Source organism: Dipodomys merriami, unplaced genomic scaffold (assembly GCF_024711535.1).
Source record: "Dipodomys merriami isolate MVZ:Mamm:240054 unplaced genomic scaffold, mDipMer1.0.p SCAF_5, whole genome shotgun sequence".
Lineage (NCBI taxonomy): Eukaryota > Metazoa > Chordata > Mammalia > Rodentia > Heteromyidae > Dipodomys > Dipodomys merriami.
This window is the reverse complement of record NW_027206068.1, coordinates 3,839,774-3,860,839: the sequence shown is the minus strand read 5'-3', so window position 1 is coordinate 3,860,839 and position 21,066 is coordinate 3,839,774. Positions and strand designations below refer to the sequence as shown.

The 21,066-nt window shown below is 42.0% G+C and overlaps 1 long non-coding RNA gene across 1 annotated transcript; it reads left to right on the top strand.

Annotated features, from left to right (window-relative positions):
• Positions 1-2,294: 2,294 nt before the first annotated feature.
• LOC138810024 (uncharacterized) lies at positions 2,295-20,202 on the top strand. Its single transcript, XR_011366991.1, has 4 exons — positions 2,295-2,349; positions 15,774-15,828; positions 17,700-17,852; positions 20,133-20,202. It is a non-coding gene; the product is annotated as an uncharacterized lncRNA (long non-coding RNA).
• The last annotated feature ends 864 nt before the right edge of the window (positions 20,203-21,066 follow it).

Below are 21,066 nucleotides of genomic sequence, written 5' to 3'. Positions count from 1 at the left end.
CATGAGAAAAATTTTTATCCAGCTAGATATGCTGGTGGCTCATGCCTGTAATCCTAGGTACTGGAAGCTAAGATCTGAGGATTGTGATTTGAAGCTAGCCTAGGCAAGAAAGTCTATGAAACTCCTATCTCTGATTTTTCCTTCAAAAAGCCAGAAGCAGGGCTGGGAAGGTGGCTCATTGGTAGAATGCTTACTTTGCATGCCTGAGGCCCTGGGTTCAATTTCTCAGCACCCCATAAGAAAAAAAAAAGCTGGAAGTGGTGCTGTGTCTTGAGTGGTAGAGCACTAACCTTGAGCTGAAGAGCTGAGGGACAGCGGCCCAGGCCCAGAGTTCAGGCCTCACAACCCTCCCCCCCCCCCCCCCGCAAAAAAGCCAGAAGCAGTGCTGTGGTTCACATAGTAGAGTGCTAGCCTTGAGCTAAAAAACTCAAGAACAGTGCCCACCCAATTCCTGAGTTCAAGCCCCAGAATCAGAACACACAAAAAAGTTTTATCCTGATGAGATCAAATATTTTTAAAATAATGCTTCCTTTTCTCTCATACTAAAGCAATGATTTGCTATACCATAAAAATTTTAGTTGGGTGTTGGTGGCTCATGCCTGCAATCCTAGCTACTGGGCTGAGAACTGAGGATTGTGGTTCAAAGCCAGCCCAAGCAGGAAAGACTGTAAAACACTTATCTCCAATAAATTCCTCAGAAAAAGCCAGAAGTGGGGGGAATGGGAGGGCAGGGATGGTAAGGGGAAACAAAGGAGGCAACAATGCTTGATAAGAAATGTACTCATTACCTTGCTCATGTAACCCCTCTGTACAGTATTTTCACAATAAAAAACTTATTAATAAACAAACAAATGAAAGCCAGAAGTGGTGCTGAGGCTCAAGTGGTAGAGCACTAACCTTGAGTAAAAGAAACTCAAGCCCTAGGACCAGCAAAGTTAAAAAGTAAAGTATGAATAAGTAAATACAAAGATGATGCAAAATGAAAATTAACCTAATATATCATTACGTGGAGTGGAAGTAGGAATTAGGGCCCAAACTTTTTTCAAAGTGGAGGAAAGCTATTGTCAGGTGGTCACGCAGTGAAGAACAGCTAACAAGTGACCTATGTGATTTAAACCGATTAATTCAGGGCCTTCAAAAATATTTTATATTGATAGGTTAAAATATCTTCTGATTGATTTCCTGCCATTCCTATGACAATTGGAAAGAGTTTATAGTTTTCCCAACATTTTTGTTTAACATTCATTTATGCTATAAGAATCACAACCCTAGCGAAGAGGGGAAAAAGAAAGAGAGAGAGAGAGAGGGCTAGGCACACAGACAGAAAGAGGGTAAGAGAGACTGAGAGACAGAGAGAGACTTTTTGCTCCTAAAAGGAGTGCTGTCTCTCTCCTGTAATTCCTGCATGTGGAGGCCTGGGCTTTCCCTGAACACTTCTGGCTTTTGAGCAGAGCAACAATGCAGGCAGGACAGGTGTGTTGTTTAATCTGTGGACACAGGGAGGAATAGGGAGGAACAAGAGGCCCAAACACCCCTGAGCAGTCAAACAGAGCCCCAGGGGCTGCATTTATCACACAGATGCAGACTCTAGACAGCCAAGAAGGTAGGCAATCCTGGAGTCATTGATGATTTTGTCATTCTCAAAAGTTCATTGGTCGGTTAGTCTTCTACAAGGTCTCAACACTTGATGGGTAGATGTCAAGACACCAGTCATCTGGCTAGCTTTGCTACTGCAACTGCTGTGTAGTGTCCTCTAAGCTTCTGGAAAAGATCCTGACCACAGTGCTAAAGGAGGAAGTGGCTCAGAAAGTCCCACTTGGCTTCTCCTTCTTCCCTCCTTCCCCCACCAAGTCTCATAGAATGCATCTGACTGGGGAACCCCTAATCTTGGCTCAGCAATCCCACTGCAAAAGCAACTAGGAAGCTGGGTACTTGGTGGTTCAGGCCTATAATCCTAGGCACAGGTGGAAACTTCTTAAGTAAAGATCCAGAATCATAACAAATCAAAAGAAAGACTGGATAAACGGGATTGCATCAAACTGAAGAGTTTCTGCACGGTGAAGGACATAACTAATGAGTAGTGTCTCTTTAAGGGCTTTCAGAGAGAGGAGTCCAGAAAGAAGCTACTGGAAAACACCAGGCATCTGTGAATCATCTTGGAGGTCTGCATAGAAGATGTACACCTGTCTCACTCATTATGGGTTCTGCATCATTTCTCTATTGTGATGTCTGTGCTCTGGGTTTGTGAGGTGAGGGCCATGGATTGCTGTGCCTTATCTAGAATTTGAAATATCCCTAGGTTCTATCCCTGTTCTTCTGCCTTTCACGGACCTATAGCAAGAGGGAAATGTAAGTAGTTGTAGATCAGCACACAGCCTCTGCTTTCAGCAGAGATCCCTTCATGTGTCTCCCTAGCCTCTTCCCTCACCCACCTGTCCATGCAGGCTGCCTGGAGTGGAAATACCGTCCTCTCTCTGCCCTGGCTACTTCCTCTTCTTTCTGGCCAAATCTGCTTTTTCTCCTTGGTTTCATGTGCAAAGTCGAAAGCTACTGTGTGGCTTTACCCCGTGCCCCTGGCCCCAGATTTCAGAGCTACAGATGCTCTGAAAATTGAGACTAAATTTTCTGGGATGGCATTTGTCTCTCTTTACAAGCTAAAGTGAGTGATCATAGGCTCTGAGCTGGTCATGGAGCTCTCAGGAGTACTTTGTCTGTTTGTTTGGTATTACTGGAATTTCAGCTCAGGGATTTGTACTTGGTATGCTGATGTGCTTCCACTGGAACCTGCTTCAAGCCCTGGTTTTAGCTAGCTATCTTTGGAAATAGAGCCTTTCTGCCTTTTTAAGGGGTATGTCTGAGTTCTGATCAGCCTACTTTAATCTTCCTGCTATTTCTGGGATCAAAGGTGTGTGCCATCATGCCTAGTTTCCCTTCTGTGGGGATGGAGTCGCCTTGATTTTTCCACCTCAGCTGGCCTGGAACTATGATCTTCCTCCCATTCTCAGCTAATCAAGTAGACAGGATTACAGACATGAGCCTCCTGTATTGGACTACTAGTGTGTTTAATCTCAGATTCTACTTGCACTTAGAGTGTTTATGCAAATATACTTAACTTTTAATATCGAAGAGGTAAGGAAGAATGGTTATATCTCATAGCAATCTTTAACAGCCATGAGTGTTAACAAAAGGTAAAAGTCAGCCATGAGAAGTTAAAAGTATACAAAACTGTCCATATTTGTCCATTTGCTTTTAGTGCCAGGGCTGAAATGCTAAGCATGCTGACCTGGATCCCCTGTCTGCATCCATATATTTTCACCACAAGCCTCTGAATAAGATCCAATGATTAAGTCATAGAAAATACAAGGTCAGAGGAAACCACTTAATGCCATGGCAGACAAATGCTAGCACTGAAGTGATTTAGAAAATGCAGTGTGTGTGTGTGTGTGTGTGTGTGTGTGTGTGTGTGTGTGTGTGTGTGTGTGTGTGTGTGTGTGTGTGTGTAGATCCTGTTCTTTCAACAAATCTATTTTTAGGGAAGAGGAAATGGGAAAGGACACTTAGAGATTAAAAGAGACCTTGGCAGAACCATCGTCAGTTAACCCTAATGCATAAACGTTCAGCTGATCTGAAAAAGAAACTAAGAAGAAAACAGATGTTGGAGATATTTGAACACCCCCAGGATATCGAGTAGTCTTTGGGAACAATTATTAATAATTTTTCTTTTGGAACTCATGTGGTGGTGGTAGTGGTGGTAGTGTGTGTATGTGTGTGTGCGTGCGTGTGTGTGTGTGTGTGTGTGTGTGTGTGTGTGTGTGTGTGTGTGTGTGTGTGTGTGTGTGTGCTTTAGAAAGTGCTTATCTCTTAGACAGGGTATTGGTTTTTTGTCCCCTAAATTTATATGAATAATTGATGTTGGATAATTGCTTCAGCATGGTCAGGAGCAAGGGCAGGAGGTGGTGGAGGGGACTCGTGTGCTATGTGAATTATTGAGGTTGGACAGTGAGCACATGGGAGTTCCTGTCACCATCCTTTCTGTTTTTCTATTTAATATCTACCTAAAAACAAAGCTAAAAGAAAGAAAAGAAGCCTGGATGGAGACGTGAGCTCAGAATGATTGGAATAATGATATAATTTAGGGACTACAGATGAACAAGAACAAACAAGTGAAATGTTTCTATTGATCAGAATAATAACACGCGACATTTTATATAGAACTTGTATAACGTTTGCACTTTCAAGCAGTGAAGCTCATAGGAATATAAACTTTGGAGAACGGTGCGGATAGCCCAGCTTTTGGGTGCTGAGCAGCCGCTGTGGTAGAAGCACTTTCATGTGCCCCGCGTGAGTGCTGTTTTACCTCCCTCACCCCTTGTGGGCTTCTCCTCACTCTCATACTTCTAGCAGATGCCCACTTCCTTTCTGCTCTGGCAGCTGTCCATTCCAGAACTTTCCATCCTTATTTCCCTGACTTTCTTCTCATGGACTGTAAGCCTGGAGTAGGATTTACTAAATTGGCTAAATTAGAATGGACTAAGATCCAGACTAATATCTGGAAGTTTTAGGGTCCTGCTTCCTGCTTCTGGGTCTATAAAGTGATAATAAAGAAATCCTCAGGAACACAGCTTATTTATTTATTTTATAAAACCAGTGTTTCCTAAGACGTCATGCAGTTGATTTCTGGTCATGGAAACAGAATCATTCCTCAGATGTGGAGGATAAAGGTCTCTGGGCTGGAGGTGGGGGATCAGTGTGATCAGTGTTCTGTGTGGGTCTGGATGAGGTCCCCTCCAGGCTGAGTGAGGAACAGCCATGGGGAGCAGCTATTCATGTCTGCCATGGGCGCAGTCAGGCTGCCTCTGCTTTCAGCATTCCATTGAATGTTTCCACTGTGGCTCTAATGCAGTATTTCCAGCTGCAGACAGAATAGGAGAGGCCAGACTCAGATGTATGAGAGTATGAGAACTGCAGAGAGAGGCCAGGCCTAACATTTCAGCAGCGTTTGTCAGCAGTTATGTTTGGTATAGGAGAAGCTGTAGGGGGAGCTGTCTGTTCCCTCTGGGAGGTGAGAATTAAGATGGATGTGGTGGGCAGGCTGGAGGATGAAAACTTAGACCAAAGAAGTGAAGGTTTGGGTAGTTTGAGAGGCAGTGAACAGGTGTACAGGTGACTCAGAAGCCAGGAGAGGCATTGGAATTGGAGACTGGAAGGGTAGATGGAAGAGGACTGTATAGTTGACATGGCATACTGCCTGAAGCTGGATCAGAGGGCAGGGACCATACAGCAGGCAGAGGCTCAGCATGGCCCCCACACAGGAATAGTGGTCTTTGTGGACAAATCAGCCTACATTGCTCAGGCAGCCTTGCCTAGTGAATCCTGTCCTGTAGCCATGCCCATGCCCTAAGATCCCCAGGTCCCAGCATCAGAAGGCTCAGTAAAGGCAAGAAGTCACTCTCTATACAGCAAGGCCCTGGTGGTAGTAAGGGCTGAGTCCTGTCAGACCTGAGCATCGGGTTGCCATAGGACAACTAACTCAGGGTGGGGTGGAGGAGGCAACAAAGATGCCCTGTCCCCTCCCTAGAGAAGCAGCTGTACCTCTCAAGGCAGCGCCCAGCACTAGAGCAAGACCAGCACTCACTTTAGACTCCTTAGAAATCTATCTGTGGAATCCACTTCCATCTAGTGGTACTGAGATAAAATACAGGCTTCCTAAGGCACTGCTTATACAAGGAAAGAAGACTCATACTGTCCAGCCAATACCACAAATGATCCTTGTTCCCACTCCTCAGGCTTCTATTGTCTTCCATAACCACAGCCTTGGCCCCATGAAGGCAGCCACCGGCTACTTCAGCATGAGCATCTTTAGAGCCACAAAGACTTCCTGTGAAGTGCTAGGTGCGTCTAGTCGAATGTTTCTTCAGGATCATGAAGCCACATGAATTATAGCTAACCTGATGGATAAGCAAAACACAAATGAATGAATAAATGGGAGTAAACTATTTTCTATTAGACCATCCATGAATCTTACACAATGCAATTGGATCAGTTTAATGTTAGGACTGTTTGTTTTCATTTCTTAGTCTTTTTCATGGCTTTGCAAATACCACAATAACTTGGTCAAGAGGTTATCTAGATACTGTATTGTGTCAATCTCCTTTGTTTGGTATCCCAGCAGGGCCCCAGGGTACCCCAGGGTATCCTGCCCAGGGCCATTTTGATATTTATAATATCATCCTTGGGCCATGCAAAATTATTATCATAGGCATGAATTTCATCATGGAGAGGAGGCACACACAGGGCCACAGGTGATGAGAAGTCCAGGAATCACCTTGAAACATGAGGCCCCCACGTACCTGTTTCCAGTCCTAAGTCCCCCAGGATTAGTTGGACCCCTGGAGAAAATGGAAATCTATCCTGGCTGTAGTTTTAGCTGAACATGAGACCACCCAGAAGTGAATCATTTTGTCATAGCAGATGAAATAGCGTTTGAAATAAAGGTTAAGATGCACATTTGTGTCTGAATGTCAGTGGCTCAGGTCTGTCATCTTAGTTTCCTCAGGAAGCTGAGATCTAAAGACAGGCTCAAAAGCAGCCCAGGCAGGAAAGTCTATGAGACTTTTATCTCCTGATCACCAGAAAGGCAGAAGTAGTGTGGCTCAAAGTTGTAGAGTGTTAGCCTTGAATGAAGAAGCCAAGCAAGTGCACGAGGCCCTGGATTCAAGCCTTAGAGCTGGCAACAACCCCAGGGCCCCCTAAACTCCCAAATACCTTTGTGCATGTGTTTGTGACATGAACATATTGTCCTTACCAAAACAGCACTGGATTGCTCACTGCTTGTATTGGTTTTCTATTGCTGGGTGACAGGTCAGAAGCTTAAACCACACATATTGGCATTTTATTGGCACCTGTGGGTCAGAGGATGGAGAATAGCTTAGCTATGGCCTGAGTTCATCATGGGAGCTACATATTTATTTCTTTGCAGTGGAATCTAAGGGCAAAATGTAAGTGAATGGTGGCCGTGGTATTTGTCCTCTGTAACTACTAAGTTTGGTGTGGGGCAGAGGCAGGAATCAAATGTCCTTGTGAACAGTAATTCACATTAAAATAATAAGCCTTGAATCTTTCCTTCTTGGATGGAGCAATGACTGGAAGGCATCCTCAAATTCCAAAGCATTAAGGGTCTCTTTGTGTTGAGGGAAAAAACTGAGTTCCCATCTCATTCCATCTGTAAATCCTCTGATCTGCATATTACATAATGTATTACATATACATAATAATTTCTACACTCAAGGGTGTCAGACTGGGTTTGGAACTATGATAGCCAGGAGGCCTTATCTTCTGGACTTTATGAGAAGAGGAGGATTAAAATGAACAAACAGGTTAACTTTAAACACGATCAAATGCCAAGAGCAAATAAAACAGAGCTCTGTGGCAGATACTGTGCCATTGTAGTCAGATCAAAGAGCTGCTGGAGGGGAGACCCAGGTGCTGTGAACTGCTAGCACAGTCATCTCTCTCAATACCAGAATGAGCTTCAATTTTGTTCTAGCTTTTCTTTTTTTAAACAACTCTCACTACAAAAGCCTGTTTTTTTGTTGTTAAAATAGCTCCCCCTCCCAGGTGATTTTTAAACAGAGCATCCTCTTGCCTCAATTTCCTAAAATACTGGGCTAATAGGTTTGAACTATCAAGATGGCCTTGGGCCTGGCTTTCTTGAGACTAGAGAGAAGACACAGAAGCTAGAGTTCAGGGATCTGGAATAGGGAGAGTTTCTGGGTTTCAGGGATGGGTGGGTTAGGAAGGTCTCAGAGATCTGGGTGTGATAGAGTAAGACCCCATGCTCGACAAGTAATGTACTCATGACCTTACTCATGTAATTGTAACCCTGCTGTACAGCATCTTTACAAAGAAGAGCCCATAAAATGAATCAAAACCATAAAAAAGATCCCATTCCAAGGAGCAACATGCCAAACTGGAGGTATTACATGTGAAGTTCCAGTCAGGGAAGCGGCCTGTGTGGGTGCTCTGCATGTGGATTGCAGGGGGTCAATCACATGGTTTGGCAAGACTGACACTGACTGCACTACTGGAGGTAGATGTAAGTGTGTAGTGCAAAAGAAATTTGGGGGGAACTTCATACCCCAGCAGAGTCAGGGAGGAAGGGAGTCAAGGGTATTTGGGAGCTGTGGGGATATGTGTGGGGTTTAGGGGTGTGGATCTGGCCTGCATTGTGAGGGTGAGAAGAAGCCTTCAGTCCTGTGGGCCTCTGTGCTTGCGCAGACGTTAGTAAAGAGAGGCTTTGGGCCCATTCTTCCCACGTTTGCTGTAACCCCCAAATGTGGTTTTTGTTTCTCTTGTGACTTTTAGGAGTGCAGGGTGTGTTCAGGGAAGTATTTTTTAGTGAATATTTGCTTCTGAAAAAGCAAATATTTCAAATATTTCAAAAGGAAATGGAGATACTGACCTACCAAGGCATTGGTGACCAGAAAAGTGGGCAATTGCAAGGAAGTAACTTTTTTTTTTTTTTCAGTGCTGGGAATGAATCCACGGTCTTGCTCCTGGCTCACGCTGTGGACTTCCATGTTCACTATTTTGCAGCTTTCAGCATGGGAACAATTCATAGATATTTGTACATGTATGTGCATGCTCATGCAGAAAGGGAGGAAAAGAGACAGAGAGAGGGAGAGAGGAAAAGAGAAGAGAGAGAGGGAGAGAAAAGAGCACATTGCCTACTTTTGTGAGGTTTGTCTTCTAGTCTCTGCAGGTTCTCAGAGAGGAGGAAAGAGGGAGGTTGGGAGTTAAAAATGTGGAGGAAAGTAAAGAAAGAGAAGCTGATTTTCCCAAAGCTCCGTCTCCAGGGGGGATGAGAGGAGGGCTTAATAGTCAAGTGGAAAAGTCAAATCTCTCCTGTTAATTGCATAAATGGAGTCTAAAACTGTCTTGTGTGCTGATGTTCAGGAACATGGAGGCACTGATTCATTAAGTGCCCAGTGCCAAGGACTATGGGCCAGCTCCCTGAAACTATGAGCTAAAAACATAATTATTCCCTTTAAAATGTGTCAGCCAGGTGCTGGTGGCTCACACCTGTATTCCTAGCTACTCAGGAGACTGAGATTTGAAGATAGCGATTCAAAGCCAGCTGAGGAGGGAAAGTCCGTGAGACACTTATCTCCAATTAACCATCAGAAAACCCAGAAGTGGTGCTGTGGCTCAAAGTGGTAGAGCACTAGCCTTGAGTAAAAAAGCTCAGGAACAACAGCCAGATCCTAAGCTCAAGCCCCATGACCAATGACAACAACAAAAAACCCCACTTGGTGTCAAGTATTTGTCACAGCTATGCAAAAGTAATGCAGAAACTTACGATGAATTTAAAGTTAAAATGACTAATAATTAGTTTAATTAACAAGTTTGCAATTCAATTGATTGCTTTTTAAAAGGCAAGTAACAAGTACATATATTTATATATACTTAATGAACATACTACCTGTGCAAATGTGAATTCAAGCTAATTAACATGTGTTTTATATCACATACTTATTTTTTTGTGGTGAAAGCACTTAAAATTGAATCTTTAAAAGCACATAGCACATAGGTATTACTGAACAGCTAAACCCAATCATTGGTTTTTAAGCACATAGTACAATAGTTGTCAATCATACTTACAACATTGTACAGTGGATCTCTCAAAACCAGTTCTCTGAACACAAAAACATTGTGTCCTGAGACTCCTGGCTCCCCTTCCTAACTCCTGTCAGTCATTGGTTCTAGTCTCTACTTTTAGAAGTTTGACTTTCTCAGACTCAACATCTCAATGAAATAATGTTGCCACATGATCAACATTTGTTGTCACATATACTGTTGTCTTTTTTTTCTAAAGGATATCCAGCATTATGTGGGGTGTGTGTGTGTGTGTGTGTATGTGTAGCATGCGGACACCTAAAGCTGGGTGTAAAGTTTGGCTATTGTGGGTAGTGATGCAATGAACCTGGGGTGCAAGTGTCACTGCCAAAGGCCAAAGAAATTATGTGATTAGTTTTTTTATTTCAATTCAGCATAGTGCTAAAATCTCTACGTGTGTGTGTGTGTGTGTGTGTGTGTGTGTGTGTGTGTGTGTGTGTGTGTACTGGGGTGTGGCAGGAGTGATTAGGGTACCTGTTTCACAGGTGTGATTTCTAAGGACCACAGCATTTGAGTGAAAAGTATGTCTTTATAACGTAAATATTCATAAAATATGAAAGCGTGTAATTTCAACCTTCAGCTTCTTTGACCATTTTGAGAGCTCATGAAAAAGAGCAAGAAGCCTAACCTTGCTCTGTGGATGAATGACCCCAGTGATGCCCAGTGATGTTTCAGCCATGCAGATGTTAGTATTCAAGAGGGGCTCTAAAGGACTGGCAGCTTTTCTGAGAGTATTGCTAGCAATTGAGTTAATTGAAGAGGACTGATGGCTTAACTTTGCCAAATGTTTACTTCAGCTCCAGGGTACATCTGAGTAATTAAAGTTGCTTACTGAGGAGTTGTCAGGCATGGCAAGGGCCTGTAATCTTGTCTTAATGACAACCTCCCCCACCCCCCGGGGTTTTCCGTGTATGTGTAAACTCTATGCCAAACCATCATAAGATAGGCAAAACGTTCAGTGAGCAACAGAAGTTCTTTGTAGAAGAATACAAAGCAAAATTTAGGGCGGCTTTCTGAAAACAAATGACTAGTTCATGGCTATGCAGAAAGACAAATGAGAACTTATGAGGCAGGCTTTTGCAGTTGTTATAGTCTGTGGGTCTGTGGGAGATCTGACAGAATTTCCTCCCTGTCCCCTCCCCACTGGTTTTGAACGCTGAGTGGCAGTGTGTCCCATACTAAGAACAGACAGGAAACTGACCTGCTGGATGAGAACTAGGAGGAGTTGAGTTTTTTCCTGCCCATTTCAATGTTTTTCAACTCAATTCCCAATGCTGTCAAATGGAAAATATCTGCTATATATTTAAAATATATTTAAGATATTTAAAATGTAACATTTTCTCTGTTATTCCCCATCTTGCACATAGCAAGCAGTCACGGAAAGGAGTGATGGATTCCATCCTCACCGTATCTCCTGGCACACGGTCAGGTTCTCAGCATTTGCTTGGCCGTTGCACGATGACATTACTGTCTTGTTGATTTTAGCCTATGGTTGAGGACTAGCTTTTCCCCATCTTCTGAAGCTGCTGAAAATCAGGGCATGGCTGGTGAGGATTCCTGTAGCTTTTAGGACGGTCTTCAGTGTGATTTCTCTACATCTTCTGCAGACTGGAGCATTACCTGAGCAGGTTGCTTTGTGTGGTGCGCCCATTGTCATGGCAAACCTCAACAGTGTCTCTGTGGAGGTGGGGGAAATGATGCTTCCACTGTCCGCCTGATTCACTTGCTCACTTCCAAGTCTGCAAATATAGTGACCAGTGACCACTTCTGTGCCCATTTGTAGGGGTTGTAGTTTCTTAGTATGGAGGTGCTTCTAAGATACAGGATGGTCTGTTACTGTGAATGCTATGCCATGGCAGGCAGAGTGCACTGTCTGGGGTGGGGAGGGGTGTGGGTAGAGGACAGTACTTTAGTGCCAAGCTTGTGTTTCAGATAGTTCCCATCCCAAATGTGATATCTTTGATGGAGCCCTCATGGTGTGCCTTTTAATCCTTGCTAGAGTTAGGTGCAATGGTACATGCCTATCATCCCAGCACTCAGATGGCTGAGGCAGGAAGAGGTGAGTCTGAGAGAGGCCTTGCCTTAATAAACAAACATTCAAGTCAGGCGGTAGTGGCTCATGTTTGTCATCCTAACAGCTCTGAGGATTCAAATCCTGCCTGGGCAGGGAAGTCCACAAGATGTTCCCTTGGCTCTTAGGTGATCACAGACCATAGTAAAAACTATTAATGACATGTAAGGCAGTGCCTAGAACTTCCCTCGACGTCTCTCCTGTGAGTACTGAGCTCTTCTTTCATTGTATGTGGACGCTACCATTTCTCTCTGCCCAATACAGATGCAAGTTTTTCTGGTCTCTACACATGTCTCTGTGAATTTACATCAGAAGTTGAGAGACAGGATGGAGATGTAGCCAGCTAGCCAGCAGTTCAGTTATCTTTAGAGGCTTCAGTGAAAGTCCTTCCTTGGAACCCTGTTAAGGGTTGCCAACTTCAGTGATCTTATTCTGTAATTAGAACCTTGCAAGCAGCTCTTTGAAGTATGTCCTGTCTCCTACATCACACCCTAAACCCCAGTCTGAGGTTGACCGGAGCAGCCACACGGTGGCCAGACACCTGGTTTCAAAAATCCTTCCTGTACTAGCTGGCTTCTTTTGTAGCTTTCTTCAATATCCTATTACTTTACCTGTTCTGAAAGTTTAACTCTATACACAGGTTATCATTATTTGCATCTCTGTTTTAATTAATTATTTAATCCTTAAGTAGTTGTACACAAGATTTAAATTCAGCAGGTCAGTTTTTAGTACAATGCATTGTGGTCAGTGTTAACCCTTGGATCATTCTCTCATCTCTCCAAGGCCACCCATCCCCTCCATTTTCCTAGTCCCTTTTTCACATACATACATTGAATAGTAGGACTGCAATCGCTCATCCTTCTTCTCTCCATTTGTCTACCTCCTCCCCATGACATCCCTCTTCACCCCCAAAGTTCCAGTTTTCTGGTTGGGACTTCTGTGCTTATGGAACGGAATGGAGGCCTCTGGAAGCTGGTGGATTGGAGCACAGTTAAGAGCAAACTGTCGAGTTTCTGATGCCATCTAGTGGTTGACCTCTTCATTGTCAATGTAAAAATGATTCTTGGGTTGGTGGCGACATTTTCTGCATCAGAAGAGTTGTGTATGTAGAATGCATTTGTCATCTTGCTGATATGACATTTCTTAGAAACTAAGAAGCAGACAACAATGAAGATAGTTTTGTTAGTAAATTAAAGTCCCTTTAAAATAGTTAAAATATATTTATGATATAACATATAGCATTATATACAATATATATAATATATAAACATATAAGACATATATAAAATATAACATTTTCTCTGATATACAGGCTCTGTGTCTCCTTGGATCAGCTTTAGATGGTAGCAAAACTAATGTGTGACTGGGCACTAGTGCCTCTTATGTACAATTAAGTAGTAAAACAATTGAAAGTGGAGATGTGTGGTTCAAGTGGTAATGTTCTAGCCTTGATTAAAAATGATAAGCAAGAGTATGATACCCTGAGTTAAAGTCCCTGTAGGGAAAAATTGACACCTCCTCAAACCCCAAACCCAAATTCAAAAACCTAATGTGTGATGAGAAGAATCAGAATAATGGTTGTGCCTTGTATTTATCAACTAATGTTCAGAGGCTTGGATGTATAAGAATCTACCAAACTGGACACTTAAATTGCAAGTGAATTTTAATCCAATCCCCCTATACCCAAAATTGATCCCTGGTTTATGATATATGGAAAAGAATTAGCACCAGCATTGTTGCAATTCATCAAAAAGTAAGATGGGTTGAGGAATGGGACTCAAGAAATGAGAGATGGAGAGGATGTTTTATAGGAAGTATTGTAAATCAGTAAGTGTAGAAATAAGTTGATAGGTATATGTGTGACTTATGGGAAATTCTTTAAACTTCTAGGAAATTCTTTCTTTTTCTATGTGTATGTATGTATATATATATATATATATATATATATATATATATATATATATATATTGCTCCAAGATTTTTTGCTCAAACTCAATAGCTGACACCCTTGATTACTGGCTGGGTCTCTACCAACTAAGCCATGGCTCCAATCCAAAGGATTGGTTATTTCTTTTTTCTTTTCTTTCTTTTTTTAAAAAAAATATTTTTTTCCATCCCTTCCCAGCTCCCTACCCCCCATCCCTCCATTCTCCCCCCCCCAAAGCTGTAAAGTTCACTTTTCAACATAACGTGGGTCCACCTGTATGACTACTTAAACAATTTGTTTTTTCCCTTCCCCTCCACAAATTATACCAACATCAAATACAGTGAAAGCAGGGGTTATACCATGGGGGAGGGACATACAAAGCAACAAAGAAATATCTTATAAATATGTTAGAAACAATAGTAAGAAAGAAAAAAAACATTTGAGTCCTCATCTTGGGGTTCATTTCACCAAACATCAACTTATCTGACCGTTTCTTCTTGTCTCAGACATATACTAGTTACTGCAAATAAGGGAAACCATGGTTTTCTTTTGTTATTTTCACTTCTGGAATTCTTTCAACTTTCTGTATGTAAGAAAGCTTTGCAATGTCAGAAAATTAATTAAAAAAATTTTTTTTTGGTCTGGTCGTGGGGCCTGTACTCTGGGCTTGGGCGCTGTCCCTCAGCTCTTCAGTTCAAGGCTAGCGCTCTACCACTTGAGCCACAGTGCCACTTCCGGCTTTTTTCTTTTTGCTTCTTTTGGTGCTGAGGAATCGAACCCAGGAACTCAGGCATGCAAGGCAAGTGCTCTACCTTCCCAGCCCTAGAAAATTAATTTTTAACCAGATGTCATGCACTTCCATTCCATTTGCTTGTCTCATTAGTTTAGCAATTTCTCTTAGAGGCTAGTGGCATCATTTAAAAATATATTAGGAAACTGCATTTCAGTGTGTGTAAGGAGTTTGAATAAATTTACACAACTAATACTCACTAGAATTTTCACATGCATGATGAGCAAGGACAGATACAATGATTTTTTTTATTGTAATCTTCTGTTTTTCATCCATTGAAATACAAAGCTTTAAGGGGGAGCTATGCTGGGATAAGTATCCTGCTGGAAGAAAAGTAGCATCAAGTTCTTTCTTGTAGAAGGACCAGATTATCACTTAGCAAGTCACTAGCACTGGAGAATTTCCTGAGCACCTCTAGATTTCCTTCAAATCCATGGTCACCACTTTAATTTTCATACAGAACAAGCTATTCCTGGCACTTGATTTGATCTCCAACTCATTTTATATATGGAAGTAATTGTCAGAACTAATAATTTTAGTATTTCAGCAGTTAAAAACTGTATAGAAGTTAAAAGTATTGTTTTCTTTGGTTAGTAATAGGATTTGAATTCAGGGCTTGGCATTTTCTAGGCAGGTGCTCTATCACTTGAAAATATCCTCAGCGCTTTTTGCTGTTTGTCAAATAGGGTCTCACTTTTTATTTTCTATTTTATTTTTTGTTGGTCATGGAACTTGAACTCAAGGCCTAGGTGTTGTCTCTGAGCTTTTTCCCCCCTCAATACTAGCTCTCTATCACTTTGAGCCACTGCTTCAATTCTGATTTTTTTTGGTGATTAATTGGTGATAAGAGTTTCATGGACTTTCCTGCCCAGGTTGGCTTCAAACTGTGATCCTCAGGTCTCAGCCTCCTATATCTATATCTAGGTTTACAGGTATGAGCCATAGTGTCTGGCTTGGGTCTCACGTTTTGCCTGAGCTATTGTGGACTATGATCCTCCCTACTGCATTTTTCCATGTAGCTGGGATTACAGGCAAGAGACACTGTGCTTAGTAGGGTAAATGGGGAAAGGGTGGACAAATGAAGAGGAGAAGAGAAGGTGAATTCAGTCAAGAATCCAATGTATTTCCTACCAAATGAAGAGGAGTGAGGGAATGGGTGGGTAGGAGAGGGATGGGTGAGAATATTGAAAGGGGCCACACTGATCAAGATATATTCATAAACTGCTTGTTAAACTCCTTTATATGACTGCTTACAGATAATCAAAAAAGAAAAACGTCATCATTCTTTTCCCTTGTGCTCTTTTTTGTAGTCTTTCAAAATAAGCCATCAAGTGCCTTGACATCATGGAGAAAAATGTTGACCTGGTAAGCCTGGTGTAGCCACAGCTTGGTAGTATCAGAACAGAATATCTTTCTATCACTTCATGTTGTTGTCCATCCTGCCTTGGCCACCCATCTCTTTCCTAACTTTTGGTGGCCAAAGATACTTTTTTTGTGTGTGTATGGGGGTGGGGGGGGGAGGGAGGGTTACGTTGTGAGGGGGGGAGAGGGAGGGTGGTACAATTTCCTTCAGCAGTATCAGGAAAAAGGGAGAGTCTTTAGCCTGCTTTCTTTCTAGCCACTAGGTGTCGCTGCTGGACCACAGAAACGCTGAAGAGGCTGCCATAAGTTTTAAGAAGTGTTTCTGTTTTAAAGTGTTTCACTTGGCAATACTTAATCTCATGTTCAACAGAAATATGCTTTCCCAAACCACACGCGTTGAATGTCTGATTGTAGGAAGAGGCTTGGTGGAACTTGAGCATGTCAGTGGTTGATGGCTCTCTTGAGTCTGTGCAACACCCAGAGAAAGGCTGCAAATTAGACACAACATTTAAAAAGATTAATGTGATCATTTTGGTTTATTTGGAGTGGGTGAGCATTGAGAACTAAAGTGGTTTTTAACTCTTATAAACAGCATCCTAAACTTTCTTACTCTAGGGCTAAATTTTTTTTATTGTAAAGATACTGTACAGAGGGTTTACAGTTATATGAGTAACGTAATGAATACATTTCCCATCAAGCATTGTTACCCCCTCCTTTGTTTTTCTCCTACTATCCCTTCCCTCCCCACCTCCCCAACTCCTCCCTTTCCCACCCCTCTAAGTTGTGAAGTTGGTTTTCAACATAATGTCTTGTAGATCTCATTGTTACAATGTATCCTATATCCTTGTTTCAGCATCTTGTTATTTCCCTTCCCCTCCCCAAATTAGAAAAATGTATATACAAGATGCAAGGTACCAGAATCAAATACAGTGACAACGTATATGTTATACCATAGGGGGAAGAACATACAAAAGAAACAAAAAAAATCACATAGTACATTAAAAATAACAGCAAAAAGAAAAATAAAAACCTCTGGTGTCCATATCTTGGGGTTCATTTTGCTTAGCATCATCTTATATGGTCATATGTACATAACTTTTGGATAAAATTTTTTAAAATAGATTTAAGCAATGAAAAGTAAAAGAAAACAGCTTTAAATGATACCTACCAATCATCCTCAAATAATGAATTTCTTCAATCATTCTTTGTTTTCTGTAACCTGCTGTGAGTAGCTCAACCCCACTCCAGGCCTGGAGTGCGCATATACTTACAGCACTCAGGCTGACTTCATCTAAAGGAAATGAGAGAGGGGACAGCAGAGACAAAGACACTGATGTTTTGGCATGCACTGAAAGAATCTAGAGAAATGTAGATTCTTCAAAATATGCCCAAATCCAAACTGAATATTAAGATCCTCAGCGTGCATATTTTCTCTTTGGTTCCATTATTTTCCCTTTACAATGAATTGTACTGAAATAATGTCTGAGACAAATGCCCTCATGTTAAAAATAGAAGAACATCTTGTTTGTACAGTATAAATCTGGAAAACTTAATCTCAGCCCACACACTTGCTGTCTAGTCTTGAATGTAGACAAGACACAAAGAAGCACAAAGAGAACATACACCTTAAAAAAAAAACCAACACACAGAATTCAGGAAGTTCTTTTGAGAAATAGACTTTTAAGTTAAAACCTTTCATTACGGAATAGGAGATAGAGAGGATTATGGAGAGACTAGAGGAAAGCAAATCCCTTGGCTTTATGTCTCTCATTTTAATATCTTCAGTTAAGAAAATGAAAGGCTGTAAATCAATAAATCTGTAACGAATACAGGCCAGAGGCATCCATTGTTTTACACAGCATCCCTTCATAAAGGCCTAAAGAAGAAACTCCTCCAGGTCTAAGTGTCAACAACTCTGCTGGTTCTCTCATCAAAGACCCTGCAATCCTCTAATGGATCATTTCCCTCTTCGTGTGAACTAACAACCAGTAATGAGACATTGAGATGCATGAATCTGCCCACAACAGGTAAGATTTAACACCTTGCTGTGTTCTAGTGTCTTACTCTACCTGTGTTTATTTGTTTTCTTGAGGCAGGGTCTTGCTGTGTACCCAAACTGGCTTTAAACAAATGATCCTAATGAGTTCCTGGGACTGGCTAATTAATATGTTATCCATGTCATTTTAAACCTATTTTGTTTCATTTCTGTGGGGAAGTTTTGGAAAGAGTACCAAGTAACAACTGTATCTGTATGTTTGAGAGATATATAAATAGAAACAGAAAAATTGAGAGCAGAGGTGCAAGGGTAGCCCATTGACAGGAGCAAATAAAAACAAAACAAAAAAGATTGAGAAGCATGGAGACTTGGGTGTGAGATCAAGCTGGTGCTGGAGGAGGGGAGGGTCAGCTTGCTTTCCATAGCCTGGGCCAGGGAGTATTTAATCAGAGACAATGGAAAGGCCATGAGAGTGGGAGGTGATTTCATTTGCCATGGCAGGTAGCTGGAATAGTGCTTTGGTAGCACCATGACATTTCCAGAAGGCACCTGTGGCCAGCCAGAAGAGCACAATCATTTCACATACTTTATTCTATGGGAAAATATTTATATTTTTATTTCTTAATGCACTTTTTTGCTCTTATTGTAATGGTGATGTACAGAGAGGTTACAGTTACATAAGTCAAATAAAGGGTACATTTCTTTTTGAACAATGTCATCCCTTCCCTGGCTCTCTCCCATGTCTTCTCTCCTGTCCTCACCCACAAGTTGTAGAGTTCACTTCCAACATAGTGTCTAGTGAGTATCGCTGCTGCATTTGTTCACCTTTTGTCTTTCCATCTCTTTGATTCCCATTACCCTCCCAAAGACAGACACAGGAACAAACAAGACAAGAGGAAAAGAAAACAAAATTGGCAACACAGACAAAAGAAAACAAAAATGGCAACTCCATTTCCTCGAGCTCATTTTGATAAATGTTGTGTTATATGATCAGATGTACATTAGGTATAGGCACCTTTGTATTCCTCCCCTCAGAGTATCCTCCTTTGGTCTCACTGTGTGTGAATACCTAGAGAACTGTATAATTTATCATCACATAGTTCATTATAAAATTCTTATCACCCCCCGGGAAGGGAGCAGGTCTAGAGAGACTAAGGGAAAAACTAAGGAAAGTATTAGCCCTCCTTCAGCGGAATGAACTTGGCCTGGAGGCAATCAGTCCTTTGGCTCTTCTCTCCTTACCACTGATAGCAAAAGTGTCTGCTGTGAGGCAAGGGACAGCATGCATCCCAAGGATGCACTTGGGATCCACAATAATCCAGAACGCTTGAGAGGCAACAGAAGAGAAAGCAGAAATGCAGACCATACCCACATTGTCTTAACTGGTCATGACGCCATTATTGCAGCCAAACACTTGTTAAAGCAAGTCTACATATTAAGTTCATTTATAAAAGGTTTATAAACCCTCTTCAAGAAACATTCAACATAAAAAGCCTAGCCAGGCATTGGGGGCTTATATCTGTAACACTGGCTATATAAGACTGGCTTGGACCCCAAGATATGGACACAAGAAGTTTTTCTTTGTTGTTTTTAATGTACTATGTGATTTTCTTTTGTATGTTCTTCCCCCTCTGGTATGTTCCCTGTTGACATTATATTTGATTCTGGTACCCTGCATCTTGTATATACATTTATCTAATTTGGGGAGGGGAAAGGGAATAACAAAATGTTGAAATAAGGGTACAGGATGACACATTGCAATAAAGAGGCCTACAAGACACTATGTTGGAAATGAGTTTCACAACACAATCACCAAAGCCTGCAAGACACATCTCCACAATAACCAGAAGTAGACAGAAGAAGGGTGGGCAAATTCAGTTATAATATTCCATGTACATATGTGAAAATGGAGTCAGGTAACTTGAAGGGGACAGGCAGGGTTGGGAAAGATGGGGGGTGGAAAATCATGAGAGGGGTGACATTGATTGTACTCATAAAGTGACATGTTGAATTGAAACCCCTGTGTAAATAAAAATAATATAAAAAACAACCAGTAAAATATCAGACTGGAGGCATGGCTCAAATGGTAGGGCACCAGCCATGTGCAGGAAACATGAGCACGAGACCCTGAATTCAAGCCTTGACACTAGCACAATACAAAAGAACAAACAAACCCACCCAAAAAGAACAAAATAGGACAAAACAACCACTTGTAGTACAAAGACTCTATTCTTCTTTGGCTGAAACTCTTGGCTAAAACTTATATAAAGAGTATATGTGATTGTTCAATATTCTTTTTTCCTTTTTTTAGGTCTGAGACTGGGACCTGAGATCAGCACCTGTTGCTTTTGCTCATGGGCTAGTGCTCTACCAACTAAGCCATGCCCCCAGCCCCGATTATTCAGAACTCTGGGAAGTCACTCTGAAAGGAAGTGGCCTGAGACTGGCTGATGCTCTATGAATTCCCCCGATGAAAAGGCCAGAACTTAGGGAATGTGTTCAAACACTGGTTCTGAGCATCCCGCTTCTGCCAGACAACACCACACACACACACACACACACACACACACACACACACACACACACACACACACACACACACACACACACACACACACACACACACACACACACACACCCCTGAAATAAAAGTTGTCCATTGAAAGGGAGCTGTAGGTTAGAGCAGCGCTCAGAAGATCCTCTAGCTCCTGGAGACACAGAAGGTACTGGGGACAGTAGACAGCGCCCAGTGTGTCCAGGCATTGCCGGGTTAAGAGGAGGCCAAGTCTGCAGGGTGTAAGGCTGAAACCTAGCTACACAACACGACCAATGTTTCTATGTCAGAGAATTCTTCGTAACAACTTGGAGATGCTGACGTCCATGGGAGATTTTCTGTGGGTTGAGTGTGGTATATCAGAGGTCTGCAGCAGTCTGTTGAGTGTGGTATATCAGAGGCCTTCGCAGGCCCTGGGACTACAACCAGAAAGATCAGACAATGTTGTTTGTGATCAGCAGACCAGATCCTGTCCTACTTCTGCTATTTATTAGTGAGTTCTACTTACTCCACTAGAGTTCTTCCAGCTTCTAGTTTTTCATGCGTGCTATGAGTGGATGCACAATGTCTTCTCCAGGGCTGCACTACATGGTCTAGGTTGCTTTCTGGAATATTCTCAGTGGTGAATCAGCTCTTGGTGACCTTTCCTATGATACAGAAAGTATGGTGGTATGATACAGAAAGTAAGATG